This window comes from Pogoniulus pusillus, chromosome 16 (assembly GCF_015220805.1).
Source record: "Pogoniulus pusillus isolate bPogPus1 chromosome 16, bPogPus1.pri, whole genome shotgun sequence".
In the NCBI taxonomy this organism is placed as follows: Eukaryota; Metazoa; Chordata; class Aves; order Piciformes; family Lybiidae; genus Pogoniulus; species Pogoniulus pusillus.
Window position 1 is genome coordinate 11,697,483 of NC_087279.1, and position 25,057 is coordinate 11,722,539.

Sequence of the window (25,057 nt, forward strand, 5' to 3'; positions counted from 1 at the left end):
GAGCTGAAGGTAACTAGAAAGGGTAGACTAAGTCCTTCTAACTCTCAGTGAATCTTCACTTCCACTGCTCTTTGTCATGAGACCACAGAGCTACTTGGTACCTGCCAGGAGGATAGCAAGCAGAGGAATCCCAGCTATGCTTCAGTGGCCTTGCTCAAAGAAGTCAAGTCTTTCTGAAATTACATCTCTTTTTTCAAGTCATGCATTCTGCTATGTCTACACTGTTGGCAGAGGTGGCTGCAGCACCTGGAAAGGTAGCAGAAAAGGAGTTTAAAACATCTTGCTACTTTTTTTTTTTGGTGTGCAATGTATCACCCAGCTGCCTGCATTCCCTCTTTGTGATTTACTGCTGCTCCTTCTCTCACTTACATCATGAAATGAATTCTTGAATAGAATCCCAGTCTGGATTTTTCCAGTCCAGAATCCTCATGGTTCTTCATAGTGTTGCAGCAGAGCTGTATCCAGTTTTGATGGGATTTAATGGATGCTTGTTCCCAGCAATCAGCCACATTAAATAGAAGGAGCCTATAAATACGGTAAACTTCAAATATGAGGAATGTATCTCCATGCAATAAAAGCTGGCTAAGATTTATAGTCTTTGGTTGTGTTAGCTCACTTCTATGAGGCACTTACTACCAACTAAAGGTTGGTCAAGACTGTGCAACTTCCCATCAAGAATTACAGGTTTTTCAAACGGCAGTTCACTGAGATACCAGGTCTGTAAACTGGAGTAAAATGGTGAGAAGTTCACACGTGTCTTGATGCTGACTGAAAGAAAACCATTGTGCCCACCGTTTGTATTCTGGAATTAAAAATCAAGAATCCCAGCATCAAGGCATAACAAAAAAAAAAAATCAATAATTAGTTGGCTTTCAGTCTGCACATGTTTGTGCTTCCAGGTCTTTCTCCACAGGTAGAGAGATTAGAAACTGACATTTTAAAAAATGAAAGCAGAGGCTCACATAATTGCATGACCTGAGAGCTCAGGCTTTAGCATCAGGTTTTGTAAGGCTTACAATAAAAATGTGGTGGTTGATAGCACTGGGGATTCACATTCCTTTCTTTCTGGAACACAATGAGAGAAGAACATGCGTATTGCAAATACAGTCTGTCACCTGTGTTCTTCTTGATCTTGGTGAATTTATTGAGCCTGTCAGCTGCAATGGAGGCCAGTTCAACATGCAATCCCCCAGTGGTAACGTTCGCGAAATCGCTTTGCAGTGCTGACACCACCCCTGTAATAAACACTGTGGTTTATGAACTATTCCTAGGGCAGCTGAAAAGGAGCACTAAAAACTGATGTAAAGGACACTGACCACGCTGCCTGGCTTTATGTCATGGCTTTTTATCACACTTCCCCCTTTTTTTTTCTTCAGCATTTGTTTCTTTTTAAAATCTTTACTTTCCAGAAATTCTTCTGTATTTTCACTCTGCCTTCAGCCTCTTTTCTCTACAATGATTCTGATTTAATTTTATTTCTCTACGCCCTCTTCTGACTCCTTCCCTTTAGCTATCTTTTAGCATTTTGTAGTGTATAAGTTTTCCTCTATGTCAGGTTGGCACCAACTAAGATGTGATCAAAACTTTTATCCCGAGGGATGCAATGTCTCTGTAAAAAAAGTTTCTGCCATGCCAAAGGAGAGAAATTCTCTCTGCACCAGAATTTCCAGATGTGCCCCCACTCTCAATCCCAGTTTAGTTGTAATCACCATTTAGAAGATTGTTGCCCTTGGTCACAATACCTACATGTCCTGATTCTAATGCTGATCTACAGGTGCTGGGGAGAAGCATGTTGTCACACACTGCTTTATGTGGACCATTATGCTGCCTTGTGTACTTCTGGTCTGCCACCTATCCCCCAGACAGCATATGGGTAGAGCTGAGGAGTGCGCAGGACCCAGAAACAGTCCAAACCACCATATAATCATTTTTACCTGCAAAAGTGCTTTTCTGGTCCTTTCTCAGTTTTTAAGGGAAAAAAAAATATTAATACTCTTTTTTTCCTGCTGAAAATTCTCCATTTCCCAATAGAATTTTCCCTCTGATCTCACTTTTCTGACCAATTGTAGACTAGCAAGTCCTTGAACAATTCTACCAGAGCCAAGTGTGTTACCTTGCTGAATCTTGATCAGTGAGAGTTTGCAGAGGAGACCTGGAAAGAAAAGACAACCCCGTGCTCTGAAACACAGAGGGGCGTCTGCGGGCTGATGCAATGGGGGCCTGGGGTATGAAGTGACTCTTCAAAAGACTAAGATCATAGAATCATAGAATCAACCAAGCTGGAAGAGACTTCCAAGATCATCCAGACCAACCTATCCCCCAGCCCTGTCCAGTCAACTAGACCATGTCACTAAGTGCCTCATCCAGTCTTTTCTTGAACACCTCCAGGGATGTGACTCCACCACCTCCCTGGGCAGCACATTACAATGGCAAATCACTCTATCTGTGAAGAACTTCCTCCTAATATCAAGCCTATACCTCAAAGTCCAAAGTAATAACCACATTTGGCCTTCCTGAGCCTTCCTGAAGTGTAAGTGGACGCAGCACTCTCTGACCTTGCTGGTGAATTCCTGTTGCGTAGTTCCGGTAATACTAAGGGACTCCTGCAAAGTGTGGAGCACTCTCACCTCCAGTTGCTGCAAATGGAGCTTCAGCCACCCGGCACATTCTGGGATCAGGCCTTGCTGCCTGCCGCATTCCACACCACCAACAGCTCTGGCTCAGCAAGGGCGGGGGCTCTGGAGCGGCTTTTATAGCTGGTGCATTGTATTTGCATAGGCCATTGTCATTCTCCGTGCGGCTCCTTGCAGCTGGCATCCTGAACTGGAGAAATATCTTCTTTAAGGGGAAGCATGAACGACGCAGCTAAAGATAAAAATAACAATAATTTCACTAGATGAAACTTCATGTTAAGCACTTAAAAAGCAATAAAAAGTCAATTTTCTTTCTTTCAATTATTTTGCTTATTCCATTTTTGAAAAAAAAAAAAAAAGGAGGAAAAAAAAAGGGGGGAGGAAAAGAAGAGAGAAGTTTCCTAGATAGAAAGACGTCTGTTTCTCTCATCAGCACCCAGTCTGTCTTCATCATTTCTTGCCTCTCTCTCCTCATTGCCCACCAACCTTGCTCAGGCCCCACTCCTTGTGAACATGAAAATAACCATTAGCAGGCAGGGCTGGGGGGCCCTGGCATGTGTAGAGGAAGGGCAAGGAGTCCTGATAACCCATGAGTGCTGGCTGCCTCTCTCAGCACATGAGCACCTTTTCAGAGAAAGCGAGAAAGATAAAGGCAGAAATTACTGCTCCCGCACAATATATGCCAAGCTCATAAGAGCAGCGTTTAACACTTAATCAAAATGGTTTGACAATGTAAAAATTAGGTTTTCAAATGTCATTAGTGCCTTATAATAGGTTCAATTTGTATCATTCCCATCCTTGTTTTTTTCATCTCTGCTAATTGTTTTTATTCATTTCTTTCATTTTTTACACTGTTGTCTTGTTTTAATTTTTAATTATCATAGGACTTTTTCTTTTACCTTGCAAATTGGTCTAGATCTGAAAAGACTGATTCTGTCATTCTTTTTCTCCTAAGGCAGCTACAAGGGATTTTTTTTGGCAGGTTCTTTTCCATTGGTAGGCAAGCTCTCTTCTGGGCTAATTTGGACAAAAAAGCGTTTGCTTTTAGGTCAGTGTGAGCACCTTTGTGTGTGTGTAGTGTGATTCACAGAAAAGTTCTGTTGTATTGACCTGTAAATTTCCTTCTGCACTGACATGCAGGATTCATTTGATATTGGCATGGAAATTGGACCTCTGTTCTGCAGTTGATATGCAGACTCTTTTCCCTTTGGAAGAAGATGAAAGCTCTCTTCTGCTCTGGCTTGCAAGGTCTTTTCTGCATGGGCTCTCCTTTCCATCACCCACCAAACACAAACACATGGACACCATTGCTTGTCCCTTTCCACATCCAAGAATGTTCCAAGTCTTGGTTATCACAGGGCTGCAAGATGTCATTTGCATGGAGACATGTACTGGCATCTTGTTGCTTTTTGGGAGCCAGTATAAATGGAACCAGATTAAATAATCCCACTGACATTTTGGGGGCAGAAAATCGTTTTGGGAGTGGACATTTAATGAACATTTAGTTGTACTTGGCAAAGGAAGGTATTTTGAGTCTCAGGGGAGAAATCTGAAAATGAAAACAAAATATCTAGACCAAACCACAAATTGTGGGGATACAATAATTCTCCAACTGCCTTCACTTGCAGACAGGTGAAGAAACACTTGTGGGAACTCACTCTGGGGTGACTTCTTGCTCCTGGAGGAAAACAAAGCTTGTAAAAGTGTAAACTTTGTAATTGCTTTCCCATTGTCCTCAAGAGCAGGCTGTGGCTTTGCACCAGTAAAGCTGTCTTACTTTGGCACTGCAGGGTTATTTGGAAATTTACTCTTACTCCTATTCAGTTCAGCCTTATTGACTGCAAGGTCTTGACCTTCCCCCTTCTGCTGGCACTGGTGCACACTGACTGCTCAGGAAGCCATGCCTGCATGCGAATCAGACTTCACTTAGCAAGAGACCATGTTAGTGAGTAAGAGTCCTGGTTTTCTTCTCAGGAGTGGCCCTGGCAGAACTGTTTGAGAGGGAGAGTGTCACTGCGATTATGAGTTACAACCGCGCTGGCGTCTGAAGAGATCTTTGCATCAGCATCTCATGTAAGGCAACCAAAGACCCCATAGCCAAGCTGTCAGGCATGAGCTACGTGATAGTTTTATTCATTTGGCTTTTAATGGTGTTTTTAATTCTTCCTGCTGGGGAGATATGTATTCTAGCATCTGCCTAGAGGTCTGTATGTCTCTACTTCTCCACCAACTGCAGCTTGTGTATTTACCCCTCAGCTTGTACATACAAATCAAGTGTTTCTTCTTTTCTACTTAGCCTCAAGATCCCCTGTAAATAACATGGATCGGATCTCAAATTAAACCTTCGGTGGCAGCGCTCATCAGCAGAGTCCTACCTGACAGACTGCCAATGTGCTGCCTGGCCCTGGGAGACCTCTCATTCTGCCTAATGTACTGCTGGCTCCAGGCAGCTTTTTGCCCTGTGATGGACAGGCATGGCTTCATCAAAGGTTCTCCAGAGCCTTAAATCAGGAGTGATACAACCTGTGTCTACGGGATGCCAAGAACCTACACAGATGCCTGATAAGACGAAGGCCTTTTTACTCACCCCTCTATATTTAGCAGCATTCCCAGGCAGTGTTTCTAAAATTACCAGCTGCAGTAATGTGATTCATCCCCCCATCACCACCAGAAATGGATAAGAAGAGTGTAAATGACATGCAGGAGAAAATCATGAGCAGTACAGCCCAAATCAGGACTGTAATGGTATATTCTTTAGTGCTTGTATTGACGTCTATGCCAAGCTTTCACAGAAAAGCAGTTATCTGATCTCAGAATCTGTTCTCTCTCACAGCAGTAGGTGGGAATGTCCCAAGCCATGAGATACACACCTGCAGAGAAATGGCTTGAGACTGTTTAAAAGCCGTGTTTTCAGGTGAGTCTGAGTGTAATCAATAATGAAAAAGATGTGCACAAATTGCTTTTGCAAGGACACCGTGCTGCTTGGGATGTGAATGCTGTCACTGGAGCAGATTCTCTGCTATCTAAGAAGGGTCTCCATCTGCAGGAAATTAATAGCAGACAGGCAGAGCATCTGTATCAACTGTGGGAACCCATTCCTGAGACAGAAAGAATGAGTGTTGTAATAGTCTTCATACTCTGCCTTGATCCAGTCTGGAAAGAGGCATTACTGTGGAATCGGTCCAAGAGCTGAAGCTGTTACAGGTAAATACCATACACATCTAAATCTTTGAGGAGGTTCAGTCTGCATATCTGGGCCATTATGGGCTATTAGCTAAAATGCTCATTTGAAAAATTATCCTGTGAACCACTACAATGTAGCAGAGGAGCTGTTTTGCTCAGATAAATAATAATTGAAAACTGAGGCAGAAACCTGCAGCCGTATCAGTCTGTGTTGTGATCTTGTCAAATCTCATCACCTAATTATTACCAGCCCTTACTGATCCATGGAAGAGAGACCTGCAGGAGAGGCAGAAAGTCCCAGAAAACAGTATTTATTATTCTGAGGGAGAGCTTTTCTTGGTGTTGAACCAATCCCTCAGCAGAACTAAAAGGAAGTTGTGCTTCTAGCAGTACTTAAGAAGAAACTGAAATGCCGATATCCTTAATTACTGTTGCCACTAAAGACTCCTGTGCCACAATGGGGGATTTATCCTGTTTGCCCAGATCGAATTAGTATTTGAGAACTCCTTCCCACCACTACAAAATACCCCTCCTTTATCTCATCTACACAACAATTCAAAGGAACACAGTGAGGTTCCCTTCCTCATACTTCAGCGTGTTTCAAGCACACAGCCAGGCTGTAATGGTTCTTGCCATACATGTTGGCAAAGTACATTTGGACCCTTTAGGATGACAGCAGATATTTTTACCATAAGGAATGCTGTCGTTACTTTACTCTACCATTGTGACGAATTGTTGAAGACCAGAAATGGGGGCAGTAATGAAGTCAGATAGAGGAAAGAGATCTCAAAAGATACCTAAGACTCTCAGACACACTGCAGGCTATTTTGCTGGTTAGATTACTCTGGTAGCTTGTTTGGGTGGCTGGGTTAAGTCCATTTTCATCCACTGAGGCAATCTCCACAAGTAGTACAGAGAAGGAAGGAAATCTTCACTGTGGACTTCACAAAGATGTTAGAAAAAGTGCAGACCAAGATGTTTATTGACAGAAAAGTTGCATAAACCATGCACACAGAAAAGCATTCCAATGGGTGGCAGCAGAGCCAGGCAACATGCTATGTTTCTCTAAAATGTTGTCAAAACCTAGACAACAGAGAAGTCCTAAGAAGAGCACTATTTTCATTTCCTTCAACATGGGTGAGGAACACAAGTCTGACAGAAAAGGATCTGAGTTCTTAATATTAGAAGTTGAATACAGCAACCCAGTAACCCATGCTCTCACCCTCTCACAGTAACATTTACTTTCCCTCATAATGTGTCTTCTATTCAGCAAATATTCACTATCTGCAAAGAAATCTCACATACTTCCCTTAAGGATTTTATTAATTTCCACCCAACCTCCCCATTTCCAAAGTGGGTAGCAACTAGAGTAGGCAATGGCAGCCACATCAGGACTGCAGCATGAAAGAGTTAACAGCTCCTCGCCAAAGATGGGGATAGGAGGCATAACTTTAAAATCAACATGAAATACAGTTAGGAGGCAATTGTATTCTCTATTAAGCCAATCAATGGAAGGTTCTCACAAACCATTAGCAGGGATTTTAGTTGCTGAAGATGTCGTGAGGGGTAGTTAAAGATGGTTTGTGTTTATTAGTACTGACAGCTCAGGGAAAGAGAAGGAAGGAGAGAAGAAGGATGAGAGAGGGGGGAAAAACTTCAGGATTGGGACATAAGGAGAAAAGAGAGTATCTATCAACACAGAATAGTATAAAATTCCTGTGCAAGCATGACAAGATGTGCTAAGGCAGCACATTAAGTTAGGGACAGGAAATGACATGGGCCAATATCCCAGGCTCAGTGCTGAGTTTGGGGTGACCATGCTACATGAAGCCCAAATCTACACAGCATAAACAATGATGATGAAGTAATAAATGTGCCTTTGCTTGTGACCCACAAAACAGTTGAGCCATGAACAGACAAAACAGTTGAGCCTCCAGCAAACACCAGACTACACAGCAGAGTGATCTGTACTGAAACTTCTCTTTCTCTGCTAGAAAGCCTCTAAGAAATGGACAGAGCTGGTGCAGGAGAAAGACCTCTCCCAGGGAGTCTCAACAACCTTTCCCACTACCATCTGTAGATCTAACAAGCATTATCTAGCAGTTTGTAAGTCTTAAGCTTCACACACAAAGGCAGCAGCAGTCAACTCATTTATAAAAGAAAATTCAGCTGTGTCATCCATCTTAAGTACAATCCAATTATTTCCCAATACAAGTTGTTTTGGTTTAATGAATAGGGAAACCATCACTTCCCTGGTTCCCAGCGCACTTATGGATCCTGCATCACTGGCATATGGGCAGAGAAATGTTAACAGAAGTGTTGGGAACAGCTGCTACACACCCTGGAAAGTATCCTCATGAGAGAAGGAAGGAAGTGTGAGCAACCCCCTGTTCTTCAACAGGGTGTGGGGTGCTTTGCTTGTAATGAGAGTCGGCTCTAAACTGGAAACTTGGACAATATTTCATGCTATCTCCAAATATGAGACTTGGCACAGTTTCCACTGTGGAAAGAGGCTAGGGGTGTGTAAGGGCTCTGTGGCTGGAACAAGAGCTAGAAGGAAGCATGGAATGATTCTGGTGGTAAATAGGATGTGGCTAATGCTTGGAAAAGCCTCTTTCCTCTCGCCTTCCAGAGTTTTTGATGACTTAAGTGTGGTTCTCCCTAAGGGGACAAGACCTCTCCTTGGTCATCTGGGTGTGATTAACTTACCTGGAAACTTCCTTTTTTCTCCTCCTGAATCTTTTAATCTCACACTAATTCAGTCTCTCTGTGCTGTTTACTAACCACAAGTAGGCAGCTAGTCTCTGTCACTTGCTCAGGACAGTAATAAGATGCCTGCCCACCCATGTAATCAAACACAAAGGGGGCTGCTAATGGCATCTTCTTTTTGAAGTGAAATCCAAAAGCTTTTATTTGGCTCATGTTCCTTTCTGATAAAACTCTCCTGTCTCTGTCTCAATATGGGGTATTCTTATCTAGTCTCACTTGAGGGTAGCAGAAGCTCTGAGGCTGATCTGGTGAGTACTCTACTCCTGTCTGGTAAGGAAGAAAACATAGCAGCCACAATATACAAGAAACAGATATCTCAAAGAGGGCATGACCATCACTATTTTAGAGGCAATAGGGAGTGTATATTATCTACCAGGGAAACAGCCAACATACAGATGTCCAAAACTGAATATGCCTAAGATCAGCCTAGAAGGTGAATTCTGTGGTCAGGGATCCACAGAAAATTAGTGGGCATTGCAATGCAGCTTTGGGACATGGCAGCATTACAGTAGATACTAAGCTACTGTGATCATTTGAGAGATAATGTGTTTACACAGAGATAAATGTTAGAAGACAGATCCAACTGAGAGAATCATACCCATACATTTTCAGCTCAGATTCCGATGTGGTAGTCATTCTGCAACTGCAAGGCTTTTTTCTGTCTCAGGCTGGGCAGATACTTTGTGAGGCTGGGGTATGCACACTGTGCTGTCTCTGACCAGAGAATGGTATCTTGTACTTTATTTTCTCATTTCCTTCTCTAAAGACTACAAAATCCTTCTGGTTCATCTTTGGCAAGTGGAGAAACAGAAGAAAAGGATCGAGGCACACAGTTAGGACCTACTTCTGTTGTATGACAGTGCTTCACAACACGGCTTGTTGTTTGGTAGCATGTCCCCCTGAGAAGCCATTGGGAAAAAACAACAAAGACAGTGGCAAAAAACCTACCGGTTCCACTTCCTTGGTACTCCACCATAGTCTTATTTGACTTTATGGATGAAGACAAGCAAACACATTCTGTGATTCTGTGAAGCAAACAGGGATCTCTAAGGGGTCTTAATACACTTTAACAAGAATTTGAACATCCACACTGGGAAGACTTCAGTTCTCCATCATAAACAAGGATGTCATTGCTGGACGAACCATGAAAAGCCCATTCTGGGAATAAGGGGAACAGCTGAGACATTGTCTAACTGCCAGTGAAAGAAACTCCTTTTAAGACATCTTGATCTTAAGAATTATTGACATGGCCTATGTATTCATGTAGTTGATAGCAGTTTACAAACAGGAGTTATCCTACACCTAACCATTTCCATTCAACAGATGCTCGTGCTGTACCATGAGGAGCTGAGAACCAGTGTGAAGTATCCTGGCCTGTGAACTGAAGAGGAACTGTCTGGATCCATTTTCACCTCCTTGCTGGGCACTGCTCCTGCACCTCCTCCAACATAGGGGCTGTAGTGTGTAATGGGATGGGAATGGGCTCTCCTTGGCTATCACACTACTGCGGTTTCGTTCCTCCCCTGCTGAGGCTGGGTGACACGTTTCCATTGAGTTCACTGATTCAGCAAGATCAAGCCCTTGGTCTTAAATAACTAAAGACTGCAAACTGAATATTGTAGCCATGGCAACAGGCAGCTCAACTTTAAACTCTCTGCTATATAAAAAGGCAATTTTCTTTATTTTTTTTCTCTCTGCATTTTTATATTTCCAGAACTTACAATGGTAATAATGGCCTCTGGCCCTAACCTCCACCAACCAGCCATTAACTTCATGGAAATGCCTTCTCCATCAGTCTCTATTGTCAACAGTCAGCACCATTCCACAGAAACCATAGGGGCTCACCACACTAACACGACTGGATGCCTCAGCTGTGCCACAGCCCTTTGCAATCCTGCTACAGACTTATTTCCTGATCATGACAAGTGAACCAGGACCCCATTTAGAGAGGCTGCATGGCTCTGCAGTGCTCGTAACCTCCTCTTGGAAAATAGGGAACAAAATGTCTCTCATCAAACTGATTGCCATTGTGTCCTGCTCATGGGTAGCTACACATGCCTCTGCCTTCCCTCTCTACTGTCCAGGACCATCCCAGTTGAGTCTCTCCCTATCCGTCATTCTCTGAATGGAGCAGGAATACTTTGCACATCTTGGTTTTACTTGTTTTGGGGTCTGTGCACCAGAAGCATAGCTGATGCTGTTGAGACAACACTGGAAATACTTCTCTGCTAACTGCTGCTAAAGCACAGCCAACAAAGAGAGCTTTGGCATTTTAGGAAAGTTTTTTTTTACCTTTCAAATTCTTACTGAAACTTTCCTTCAAGAGCTAAGGCTGAATTAACCATACAAATGAACTGTTTAGCATGTGTAAGACGTTGTTCATAACAGGAATGGGAGACCTCAATCCTACATGTAATTTTGTCCTTGACTCTGGATGAGGCAAGTGGTTTAACCTCTTTGTGCCTCAGTTTCTCCTCCTGTTAAAAGGGAAAATGATAATTCCACCTCTTCTAATGGTCAGGAGATTTCATTTCACCAGTAATGTGTGTGGAGTACATAGAAGCAGCAGATGAAAGGCAACGGTTGCAGGTATTATTATATATCACTCTCAGCAGATAGCAATTTCTACAGTAGGTTAAATTCCAGCCCAAAAAGTACTTGACTGTGTCCCTTTAAGGTCACAAGCTATTATGATGTTGAAGACTAAATCCTTTGTATATGATCATGAATAAATGAATTGAGTATCACTGCCCGGCCATGTGGGATATGGAAACGATGCTGAATATCATCAGCCTGAACTATCAACATCCATCAGCTTTCCCCTTGCTCATCTCTCAGCTGTCGCAATACGAAACCCACTCTGCCCCGAGATTTCAAACGACTGGGGCTAAACAGCAAAAACATTCGCTGACTAAATTTGCCAGAGAAGGTCTCAGTCACGAATGACTAAAAACAAAATTATAGAGCAATCTCGGCTGACTGAGAGCAGAATGAAAAGTGATTCATTTTCATCCACCCGGCAGGGACTGCAGGGGGAAAAAAAAGGCAAAAATGACTGGATTAACCCTTCCCTGCTAGCAATGCCCTTGTTCCCTGGCTGAATGCACATATGGCTTGTGTTACTCAAATATTTGGTCTTCTGCTTGGTTTGCCAGGCAGCTCTTAGCTTTTATTACTCAGGTGGACCAGAGCAGTAGGTAGACTGTGCTAAAAACATCCAGCGTGATGTACTTTACCATCAGACACAGTACGCAGGAACATTAACCACAGGTTCCACTGTCTTCTACCATGCAAAACACCACTCCATGCTCCCAAAAACTTGTATTTTAAAGATGAAAGATGAAATCTGGGCAACGACACACAGTGATGGGATTAAATGTGTCAGGAGAGCAGGCAAAGGTGTCAGCATAGCATCCATCACCTTGCAGGAGATGAAGGACAGCAGCAAGGTAGGGAACAAAGAAGGGTAATGACATGGCTTTGTGAGTGCTTACAGAAAGGACCTCTCACATGTGATGAGCAACAGAGAAGAAAACATAGAGATGGTAGTCAATAGAGACTGGTCTTCAAGGGACATGGGTGGATGCTCTGGGTAGAAGCCATGGCTGTACACTGCATTCACAAGTTTGAGGACCACCACTGGACTCTGGGGAAATGAGACTATCATCAGTGCTCAGTCCCCTTTGCTGTGTGGAAGTCTGCATAAATCTCCCCGTGCCATTTCCACTCCTTGTTGGAAGATGGCAGGTGAGGCACTGCTGAGCTTAGTTCTCCTTATGACAAACCCTGCCACTTGAAGGCTATGTGGTTAGCCATATGCACCAACATAGCCCTGCACTCGGGCTGCTGGAAAAAGCAGATTGAAAGGATGTCTGTCCTCCCAAACCCAGAACAGCTGTTAAAAGAAAGAAATTAAAGTAAGAAAGATTACAGTAAAGATCACAGATTGTCTTTCCCTCAGTTTTTCATCTGACACTTTTCCTAGAAGTTGAGTAGTTAAAGACTGACAACACAGGGGGGAAAAAAAAAGGGGGGGGGGGAGGGGGCACTAATTAGTACTTCATTACCAAGTGAAAAGCAAAGGTTTTGGAAGGTCATACAGTGATCTCTTTGGAAACTGGCATCAGAGACCTGCCAGTGAGTTGTCCTTCCTGAGGCTGCATTGTTCCTGAGGCCAGAGACTGGACCAGGGCACAATTTGTGCAAGGGTTGCTCTTTGGGTGTCTAATACCCTGCATGTCAGCAAGGCACTGCAAATCTCTAGTAGAAGCAGAGCAGCGTCAGAGTCATGATACCAGAAGGCAAGCTAATGGATGATACATGTGATACTCAGAGCAAAGTGGTAGCACAGGTGATGAAGTGCTGGAGCAGGAGCAATTTACTCAGAGCTGCACAAATGCCAGATAGAAAGCAGACTTCCACTGCCATGTTTTGAGAATGCTAGATAGAGAGTTCCCTAAACAACTTCCAGATTAAATCAAGAGGTCAAGCCAGGGTCAGAATGACAAAGACCAAAGCAGCAACTTCACAATTCAACAGCTTGTACAAGGTAAAGGAACGGCCCAAGATAAGCTTGGCCAATGCCAAGTTCTTCCTGCATTATACACACTGTGGTACATGCTTGATTTGGTTTCCTTCTGTAAATGAAGAAAGTTCTCATGAACCTTAACAAAACTCATTTAAAAACATCCAGTTTTAGCTTTACTGCTTCTTTAATAAGTTTATAGTTGGTCAGGTTAGGTATATAACTGCTTTTCAAACAGCATCAGCAAAACTTCCAAGTTTTTACTACCAGTGTGGAGCAAGAGGGAAAAAAATGAAAATATTCAAACTGTAAGTTTTGGGTTTGCTGAAATGTTACAAATAACAGAAATCTCTATTAATATGGGAAGGTTATGGCCTGCTTAGACCAAACACTACATCTCAGCAGAGCTACAAGTCTCAGTGGATTAGCTGCACTCCTTCTGTTCCATAAAATGGCTTGGACAGAGCTAGGTCAGGTTTCTGTCTTGGCATGGCAGAGCTGCATAAAGAAAATTATCAAAGGTTTCCACACTACACTTCCACCCTGAAATTGGTTCTCTTCTTACATGTCTTTTAAACTTGCATGTTGTATTGATTAGATCTAATACAAAGGATTTGTTGTCCTTTATGGTTAGCAAAACACCAACATGCCTGTAAGTAAGTAATAGTAACTGGCCAAATGCTTACACCAATGAAATGTCTCCTGAACACCACAGTATGATCTTTTTGCCTGTTATACCCAAACAAACCCATTAGCTTCAATGGAACAGCACTTGTATAGTGGAAGGGAAAAAAGGGAATTTGGTCTAACAAGAGTCTTTTAAGAGAAGTGACTGAGTAAAAGTACTGTGAATTTGCTGATTACCAGTTATTTTCAGAACCATATGCACAGGCACTTTCTGACTCATGTTGCTGTCAATGAAGGCCAGCTGTGCTACAGCAGAGTCCAGGAGCCTAGTTCAGGCTGATTCAGAGTGACCTTCTGCAGCCCACTTACCTCTGAAGTGTCAGGGCTCTCTGCGTGAAATAGGGTTGGCAGTATTGCCCCACATTATCCAGTGCTTAGAGACCCTCAGAAAAGATTGCTGTGCCAGTGCAAAACCAGAGGTCCAAACTGCTCGTTTACCCTCCAAAATTCCTGCAGAGGCAGGATGAGGCAGGTTGGACTGGGCTGTATTTGAAGGTGGGAGGCTCAACATGTTATCCTTCATGTATATGAGACACAGTAACAAAAGAAGATGAACAAATGCATTCCACTGTTTAGCTTAAAATGGAAAAGTATTCACAATTTCTAAATATACAGCATTTGCTTTGGTTGCAATTTGCTTCACCAAAGGATGCAATTAGGATTTCATGCAGATGGAGTTCAGCTGTATTTTGTAAAATGCAATCCATTTCCTCGACCTGGAACCACATGCAACAACCTGTTCACTGCATGAACAGAAGATGTAATAGAAATTAGTACAAAAATAACACCCAGAATCACAATCAGTGTCAATTCCTCTCACTAATCTGTGCTGGATGCATACATGCTAAGTAGCATTACTTGACTAAGAACTTGCCATCCAGAGAAAGAGAAAACAGGCAGAGAAGTTCAGTGACCTTGCAGGACCACACAAAATGTCACTGGCAGACAAGGGAAGGGGCCAAGGTGTCCAAAGTCCTCCCTAATAGTACTAATTTCTCTTTTCTTAGAAGAAATATGTCACTATTTTTCCTGCCAGACACTAAATTTGCACTAAACAGTGTTTTGGTAGAAGATGAGAAGAATAAAGCTATTGATGAGACTGAACTGAATTTGCTGAGCAGTATTTGCAGAAAATCAGGGGAGAGTTTTCAAAATGTCAAAACAGTTCATTTTTATATCTTTCTGTACAAAACATTTTCTTATTGCTTTAAAATACCTTTTGCTTAGGAAATTGATTTGAAGTAAAAATGAAAAGGTGGGGAAAAAAAGGTAACAACCCAGGATAAGGGAACAAATAAGCTGCAAACCACAGAAAAATGTTGCTTGGTCTCCACAGATCCAGAAATGCAGTTTTAGTGTTTTGTGGCTGAGACATAGAACCAATAGATTCACACATTCCCAGCTCTGCTCCTGACACTTTAAGCTACATGACCTCCATTGCAGAGAGCAGTATTATCAGCTCCTCATCATTATGTATCCTGCAACCCTGTGCTCGGAACATTCTGCATGGGAGCTCCTGTGAGCACAGTTCTGACACCAGTCTTTCCCTAGGCCTCCTCTGCTGTGAAGAATTAATCTTTCCCAATAAAATGGTAAGTATTGTTATTTGTTTATTAAATGATTATTTTTCATTTGCAGCTCACATGTTGACTAAACACATGGGATGTCAGACAGCAGCTCCTTCTGATGTCCAAGAACATTAGTGGTTGCACTCTATGACCTTAAAGGCCTTTTTCAACCTAAATGGTTCTATGATTTTGGCAGCCAGGTCATCTCACATTGTTCAGCTTGGTGATAAGTGACACCAAACCCACAATGGTGCTCAAAAATCACTTGCAAACTGAATGAAATCTTGAAACTCAAATGAAAAGAAAAAAGACAATCAAAGCCATGAAACCATAGAAGACAATTTTCCTTAGTGTGCAACCCACAGTGCCATGGAACTCCAGCCATTTGAGTACCACACAAGACTGCAGCAAAAGTGAGACTGAAGCCATGCAGTGCCACTTGAAGGAACAGGTATGTTCTTCTAGGACTGGACAGGCCAGAAGGTTAAGGGACAATCTGTAAGCCCTTCCTCTTTGTGGTTTTTCCAACAACAAGGCAAACCGGCTTTGTGCCCTGGTTAGAAGCAAGCCAAGTGAAGCTGTGATGCAGTGAACTGCACGCAGCCATTGTGCAGGTCCTAAGTACAAATTTGGGCAGCTGCCCTACTTTGCAGCCTGTGCTGCAGGTGTACAAGCAAGCTTGCATATGTTTGCACATGCCGCAAGTTGGTTGTGCACCAGTTTGCAAACATGTACAAGCAGCTCCCTGACTGCTCCCAGGCAGACAAGCTCACTGTAGTGTCACTGTTGGCACTGCTTGTGGCATGTACATGTCACACTGCACAGCTCTTTCCTGTCTATAAAACAACTGGCTCTGGTGGTCACTTGTCACCCAGTCTGCCCCTGCTCCCTGTGCACACAGGCTCAGAGTGAGGAAACATCACAGTACCTGTGGGTGCAGTGGGACTGCGCCTGCCTTACCTGCACAGTCCCACACTTGGGGCCCAATAGTTTAAGAGCAAGAGATGGTGCAGAGTGGTGACATGACAGTGGGGAGAGAGCTTGGGCATTATAGATCACACAGCAGGAGCTTGCTAGTCTGTGCCGGTAACATTACACAGAATTATGTATTTAATTAAGAGTCCTGTGTCTTGCACAGCTCTCCTGAGAGATGTGCTGGGGCTCCCATATCGCCACTGGGCACTTAAGGAGCAGAGGTCTTGGGAGAAGAATGTGGCTTGTTTACTTTTGCTTGTTACCTGCAGCATTTCCATCTCAGACTGCCTAATTTAAAGTGCTTCCAAGCCTGTGCTCTCTGAAGGCCTGGCCCCATTCAGCTCACGGACAATGGAAAACAATTTAAGTCTTGCAGCTACAGCAGGCTGATGTAGCTGATAAGAGAACTTCAAGGTTAAATAAACTGTTCTGTGGGAAGACTAGGAAAGGAAAGGATCTCTGCAGAGCCAAGGAGCAAGGTGGGGAAGAAAGTACAGGCAGTGGGGAGCAAGCAGGGTGCAGACACTTCCTTGGACCCAGAAAAGTTTGCCCAATGCCACCGCAAACAGAGGGCTGAGAGAGCTGATCCACAACCTCACCGGGTTTTGTCACTTTTTGTAAGGGAAAACAAAACAATTTTTGGATAGGCAGTGAAAGGTAAACCAAGAGGGCTTTTTCATACTTTCATAGCATATTCCAGTCAAAATATTTGCTGTGTTTTAGTCCTATCGTCTCAGGGATGGCAAAAGAAAGAAAATCAAAATGAAATTTCTGTATGAGGAGTTGTCTTCTCTGTAAGATATTGCACAAGCTTTGTCACACAAAATGACATCCACCTTGCAGGCAGGCAAACAAACCCTTTCAATCAAACAAGCCAAATGCAACGGCTTTACATATTTCACCTGTTTGCATGCCATATCTATCAGAACTTTTCCTCACCCAGTAACCTATCACCACACTACTGTCCACAGGAAGGAGAGTTTGTCAATCCTCACATAACACAGAAGGAAGTTCCTGAGGGAATAAGCATATTGCCCGCGATTTACTGTAATAAGTCTAGGAATGGATCTTAAGAGTCCCTGCCCAGCTCTCCCTTCTAAATGTCAACTACTCTTCCATTGTAAAGAGTGCACTTACATCCTCTTGAATGAGCCCAGATCCTGAGGGAAGGCAGGTCCCAGTTTTAACTGTATTATCAGTCACGTAACTTCATCTGGACAGTAAAGACGAAAGGGACATTGTGCAGCTGGTGGTTTGACATTGTTGTCTTAAGACATCAGTAAGCGTTGGGCAAGCAAGCACTTTCGTATAGCCTGTAATCATGCTGCCGCTATTGCTCGTTTGATAATTGCTTGCTGCTAGCCAAGAGTAGAACTCATAAGGCACATCCATCCTGCCTGAAGCTGAGGTCGAGTCTTGCAATTTAGCCCTCGCCTTTCAGCAGAAATATCACCAATGATGAGGAGTCTGGGCCTGATGGTGGATCACCATTCAGGCAATACCTGGATTCTCTGAGGCAGCTTCCTGCTTCTTTAACTTTCTCATACTGCTATGTTTTTCTCACAGAGGCTGATGTAAGACTGAAGTCCCTGAGCTTGTCAGTTTGCTAGGTTGCTCTGGCACTACATTTCCTAATGCAATTGTCAGTACATTACATAAAGTGACTATGCAATTACTCCTGCAATAAATGAGTCAGGATGGTCACTGGCACTGGTCCTCAAGACAATGGGAGAACTGGGAGATTGCAACCTACCCACAGGAGATCCTGCAAATTGCCATCATTGTGTATAAATAGAAAGAACTGCAGAGGCAACTGTCAGCGAAGGCCCTGCTGACTCAGTGCCACCTTGTGTTTTTACCGGGAAGCACAGAAGCGCCAGGCACATCGCCAGTGAGGGACCGAGCGTTTGTGAGTAAGAACTCAGCCTACTTTTATCTCTGGTATTCTGGATTCGCTGAGCAACCGAACGGCCCCAAGATGCCTTTCTCCCACAGGCACGCTATGGTTCTCAGCTATCTAAGCCTTCCTGGAAGACAGCTGGCATCACTGAGGCAGAACGAAGCACAGGAGGGTATAAGTTTTTGCCCAGCTTCGCAGCTAGTCAGTGGAGAGCTTTGAAGCTCTGGCTTTATAATGGTGACCTACAAAGACTAACCTCTTTTCCAGACTCCTCCGAGACAGAAATATATGGGTAGCATTAGTAAATGTCATTCTGCAGTCTTGCAGAACACTACGCAAAGGAGAGCAAACTTGTCCATGTTCCTGCCTTCCTTTTTTCTCAGTGGCTGACTTTGCCAAAATGCAGCCCAGGAGCATCATAGTGCTGGCACTCCTTAGGAGCCCTGGAGTGAATGCACCCCTCGTTTGTCCACTGTGCTTCCACTGAGGTAGAAGCACCAACTCAAACGAGAGAGATAGAACTACATGCATCTTTGCTTCAGTCTTCCCTGAGAAGGGGATGGCTCATGCAGACTGCACCACTGCGGCTCTGAGTGGCTGACGGAGTTGGGATGTCACCTATGAAACTTTGCTAGGCAAACTCTGTGCTCGGTAGCACTGATGGGAAGCTACTGCCCTGGTACCATTCCTCTACTTCTTAGGTCTTCCTACATCACAGATAAAGAAGCTGGGTGTCAGCTTTCGTTTCAGTTCCTCCCCAGTTCTTTTAAAAATCATGAATAGATTCTACTACAGCATAGAAATTGTTCTCTAAGTTAACTTTGCTGCTTCCAAAAGGAAGGAGATAATGACTTTGCCTGGAACTGTTTCATGCAGGCACCTGTAACTCCTGCCCATCCCATCACTTGTCCTGCCTTGATCCCAGCAGCTCTGCCAGTGTCCTGGACATGATGCCTTAACACTTCTGCTCTTCTGGTCCTGCAAATCTTTGCCTATCTTTGCCCATAATTCCTCCTCAAAATGTGAACGCAAGACTGCTGTTTACAAGTAAGAAGCCTGCATAATAAGTAACTTAAATCCTAAGACCACTTCCATTATCTAATATTTTAATTAATATTTATATAGATCCAGAAAAAGTTGTAGATACACAGATACATAAGTATGAAGTCTTGTGTCATCAGAAAAACTTTGCCACAGCATCTTTTCTAGCATAACAATAGCAGAAAGCATTAGCAGACACCCTTACTTTTCCATTTAGTACACGTCAAATACGCAGGACAAAATCTCTCCCCGGAGTAAGCTTGCTGAAGTCAAGCAGGGCTTACATCCGAGATTAATTTTGCACTCTGTTTTTCATGGAGCTTTACAGCAGAAATGCAGACACATTCTTAGGCATATTTCCACTGAACATGCTGAAAACATGAGGCCACAATCAGGAGAGGAATGAAGTAAAAAATACTGCCACTATTTCCTGACAATGTCTTCTAGATCAGCCTCTTTGTCTGATGTGCCCTTACCCTGTCCTTCAAGAGAAGGGAGAAGATTAGAAATTGTCTGCAGAGGAGGATGAGGACACATCAGGCAAGGCATCAATGATTGCACAAGAAATTTGAGAAAACACAGGATAAAACATAGTCAACATGAGAAAGGCATCCCCAGATCCCTGTTTTTTCACAGGCAGCTTTCACAAGTTAGAGCCCAGCTTACTGAAACTGAGCATCCTTAAGGCTCATCCAGGCCTTAGTCACCAGTGAGATGAATTCCTTTACTCCAGTAAATTGCTGATACACACTGGCTTAAGCCAAGCTCCCAGAGAGAAACGTTGTCTCTACTGAAGCCAGTAGAAGCTTTGGCATTAGTTCCAGTTACATCAAAATTTCATGTCTCCCACCTGGTTTCTGTTCTTCGCAGTTGTTTGCTGTCAAGGTGCCCGGGATGAGAAGCTTTTCACTGAATAATAAATTGCTAAAGGGAAGCTGAACCCATTGAGCAGTCCATTCTAACTGCAGGAGGAGCAGAAGGACATGGATTAACTCCTGCCTGATACTGTTGTTTCAGTATCAAACCAAACTCAACAAACTTGAAACTGGTGAAATTGATCTAAACTCTGGATTTTTTTATGTGCCTTCTTTTACATGGTATTTTCTTATTACAGATGCTGAAAGTGAATCTTTCTGCTATGAAACACTGATTTCACACAGAATGTTTTGTCCATGGGAACAGAGAGGCTCATTATAATCACCCAAAAAAGATTCTCTTCTGAGTTTTGATTGCCCTTGATAATTTCATTTAGTCACTGCTAGTTGACTAATTTAAAAATACCTATGTTCCAAACCTGCGTTTTACCAAGCTTTATATTTTATCTGCCTTCAAAACAAATTCCCAAGAGAATCAGCCTGCCAAGACGCTTGAGACAGGCTGTAGGCCCATTTCACTCAGTGTGACCTCAGCCCAACTTTATCAAGTATGTGGTGGCAGAATAGTCTATGTGCAGTATGGCAGCAATTACCACCTAGGTCTTCCTAGAGAAGGGTCTATATCAGAGAAAGACACCATCAGAACTAGAGGACAGAGAGACTGACCAGACATTTAAAATACACTGATCAATTCACCCCTACAGCAGATACCCAGATACCTGTAGCTCAGGAGCAAGTCACATTGGAAGAAGGGATGGTGATTGGGAAGCAGCCTCTGTCCATGATGCACAAATTCTGTCACTAAATAAAGAATCTCATTCCCCAGAACCCTTCAAGCCAGGACCTTTCACCCAAAGTTAATCAATTTTTAAAGTTGAAAGCCCAACTTTGAGATGGAAAGGAGAGTTTAAAACACTATTTCTTTCTTTCAAGCTGTGCTACAAATGGCCCACACCTGGGGGGAAACATTAACTCCCAGGACCAGTGAAAAGAGGTATAAATCACATAGGGAAACATCTTGGCCTAGCGGCTACTAACTCACTGGAAATAAATCTAGGAAAAATCTTCCCAGAGTTTTGTAGATTTTATTTTAAGAGAGGAAAAATACAGATTATTTCCTGATTTTTTTTTCTTCAAAATCAGCAGGAAATATCAGTCAGTATTATACTATCTATACAATGCACCTTTTCCTATATCAATAAACCACAGAAAGTTTGTCATATCCTTTACATTAAGCTGCAAAGCTGTTGCAGAATTTTGACACTTCAGGAGCCAGCTTTCATTGTTTGGGTTTGCATTCACACTTCCAAAGGGTATGAGCTTAGCAAAATTAGAGGAGATAGAGAAGGCCATCTGTAGAGAAAAGGGCACCTATGATCAGTCCAGGGAGAAAAGGCAGAAAAATCTGCAGCCAGTACTATAAATGGTGTTCCAGAGCCCACAGTATAATCTAAGATTTAGGAGTCTCACTATTTTTGTTAGGATGCATTTGTAAAACTCAGATGCAAAATATTTGCCTCATTCCCCTTTGTCTGCTGACCTACAAGGAAAGTAACTGTGTACTTCTACTATCAGTGACTCCCAAAACCCAGGTAGTTAGGGTCTATGCAGTCTGAATAAAGATTCCCACATTACTGATTAATCACCTAGGAAAGATCCAAAATCACATGATGAATTTCTGAAGTTCCCATAGGAAATAGGAAGTGGCAAATCAGCACGAATACCTAGTAAATCCAGCTCCTATGAATGCATTTCTGGTGATCTGGTCCTTTCTTATCAGATCACATACTATTTTCCAACAGAAGATTGACTTACATACTACAGAAGGCAGACCTGCTCTTCAGCAGGACAGGAGGTTACACTGAAAGAGGATGTTGTCTTGAAGATCTCTATTCATTTATGGCTAGGGCATTTATTGCTAAGGTGGGAAAGTGCACAGTAAATGAGGCTAGGGGCTGAGAGGAAAGAAGAGGTGGGTCTTAAGATTAATGCAGCTGAATGTCTATAGGGATGGATTTTCTCCTGCCTGCTAATACAAATGTTATTCATAGAAATGTCTTCTTTTAAGCAAGACACTTAAACCAAGCACCATGAAAGGTCACTCACTGAGTATGCCCTGCTGATTCCTGATGTGAGGCCAGGACTGTGATTTACAGACATGATGAACACCAGCAAAGATGGGAACTGTTGTTTAAGTGTGTGGATTGCTTCAAAACTCCCTACTGCAATGTCTCTGCTTCAGCTTCCTAGGGAGGAACTCAACACAACAGTATCCCCTCATCAATCAGAGATACTTAGTATTAAGGTAGCTAATGTCTGTAGAGCAGCTAACCACAGTAATGAAGTGTGCCACAAACCTCCAGAGTGGGGTTTAAATTGTGTCCAGCAAGTAAAGCTTGGAGCCACATGGCAAACAATGAGAAGAAAATAAAATATTGACTAGCTGCTCCTTCATAAAGCTCCAGCTATTCTGTGCACTATCCAGAGACAGAACTGCCAGGTAAAAAGTAGTACGAGGAGATGTATTTAAAGATTTCTGTTGTATACTCTAGAGAAGACTCAAGCTTGTGTTTACCAACTTTGCATTTGACATTGCCTAGGATTTGAAGGTCCCTTTGCAGTTTTTAAGGTGTTCGTAGAAGACTATATACCTATGTACAAGAGCATTTCTGTGTTACCCTGAGCAGGATCACATTCAGAATTGGGTCTCTAATTCCTTTAGATTTCAGCTGTATTGGAATATACTAACAGTAGTAAATTGTTAAAAGAATGGTGAGAGGCAAACTGATAACTCACTTTAAAACCACAGGTGGCTTCTGCAGTTAGGGAAAAATACCCTTTCTCCCTCTGAATCCCCAGCTAGATCTGCTGACAAGGCAGATAAATGCCTCTGAGGGTTATCTGTGCCTCTGCCTCCTGCCTCTCCTCAGCAGAGATACGCATGCTTTCGACAGGAATGCTGTATGTGCCAGAGAGTTAGAAAGCCAGGAGCAAAGGTTTCAGCTAACCAACTGTGTAATCTGAAGGACAGGAGATCAGGGTCTCTGAAGGGAATACAGAGCAGCCTTGAGCATCTCTGGGGAAAGCAATGGCAAGACCTGAACTCCATTTCTGTGCTCTTCAGCGAGCTTTGCCAGCCTTTGTAATTCCACTCCACTGCCCCTTGGACATAGACAAAGGAAGTACAGTTAAAGGAATTTACCTGCTGCCTCTATCAGGGAAGGAGGCAAACAAAAACTACAACCTCAAAACAGAGAGAGGAAGAAACAATTGGTTGTCAGCTTCTAATTAATAAATTCTCCTTGGACTGTTTCTTGTTCACCTGAGCCTGATCAATATCCATTGGGGAAACTTCCAAAGGGACCAACTTTTAATTTATCTCCCAATTTCCTCTCCGGAGCCTAGGCAACAGATCTAATTACTGTGCCTGTTTACTGGTTTTGCTTTTCTTCTTTGCCTGAATGCAAGGAGGACATTATACTACTCGATGGGGAAACAAAGATGTTATAGGGCAAAGGAAGCGTTCGGTGTGAGAACCCTGGGTGCCACATACAGATAAACATTTCTAAGTAAAGGTGAGAGAGTAGGAGGAGAACAAGAGGAAATTAGTCACTGGAGAGACAGCACTAAGCATGAGAAGGCAAATATGATCAGAAACCAGGAAGGTGCAGACAGGTGTATGGAAGGTCACAGAGAGAACTAGGACAGAGAATCCAGTTCTTGGGACTGGTAGACTCAGAAACAAGAATATAAATAAAAATTAATCATACTAAATATGATTGTATCATGAATCTACTAGCTGGACCTCAATAGCTTTATCCTGAGTTGTTAGAAGTGCCTGAGTCACAGAAATGCTAGAGTATTTGAGTACCTAACCCACTTAGCTCCTTTTGAAAATCATGGCTACAAATCTTTACTCCCTCACATCTCCATGTAATGTATAACAGGGATATTTTCACTGTGAATACCACAGGGAAGGACTAACCCATTGAAACATAATGAAGAAATGAATAGCTGACCAAATTCTGTTGTCCTGGCAGTGATTATTAATGATGCAGTGTGACATACTCACTGGTGCTTTAGAAAAGCAGATAACCTCTTGTTATGGCACTTTGCTAAACCTGGGATGCACTGTTTTATAGCAGAAGCAAATGTATTGGTTTTGGTGGGGGTTGTTTGCTCGTTTGGATTGGATTTTGATAGGGTTTTTTGGCTTTTTTTTTTTTTTTTTTTTTTTTTTTTTTTTTTTTTTTGCTAAATTGAAGCCTCTGACAGAAGGCTGAAGCTTCCCAGACATCAGATTCACAGGAATGCTTCACCTTGCCCTTCTTACTTGAGGATTCCTCAATCAGGAAATCAGAAAAGATGGATTGTAGACAAGGTGGCAAGAGGATGGGGGGAAAAGGCAGAATATTCGCGGTGCTGCAGAAGACTCCACATACATTAGTGCTTTAGGCTAAGTAATGCCAAGGGCCTGCGATTTGCAGTTCTATTACACTTTGCTTAAGCTGTCCAGGCACTGCTCTTTCAGAGTAGCAGTGATTTCCCCTGTATTGTTCCCACGTTGCTATTGTAATTCCTTTTACCTGTGTTGTTCTCGTGCTTTTACTCATGCATTGTTGCTTTTGTGGCCTTTCACCTGCTGTGAGAATCTAGAACCTCATCACTGCCTATCCCCAATGGCCCCTGGGGAGAGTTCCCTCTTCCCTTTCTCTGCCTCGGTATTAATTTGAAAGCAGATTTATTAGAGCTACAGACCTGCAGAAAACACTGTATGTGTAAGCCTGTCTCGTCATACATACTTTGGCCAACATCAGCCATGACTGAAATGTCACTGTCATCATGGATGGTTACTGTGTCAACCAAATCACCAGGAAAACAAAGAGCATCTACTGACAGCA

General features: G+C 42.9%; 1 long non-coding RNA gene across 1 annotated transcript in view; it reads right to left on the minus strand.

Annotated features, from left to right (window-relative positions):
- Positions 1-830: 830 nt before the first annotated feature.
- The window catches only part of LOC135182215 (uncharacterized), a 28,324-nt gene continuing 4,097 nt past the window's right edge, over positions 831-25,057 (minus strand). The window contains exons 2-3 of the long non-coding RNA XR_010305103.1: positions 2,628-2,865; positions 831-1,235 (exon numbers count right to left, since the gene is read on the minus strand). This is a non-coding gene — a long non-coding RNA (uncharacterized LOC135182215). The remainder of the gene's footprint in view (positions 1,236-2,627; positions 2,866-25,057) is intronic.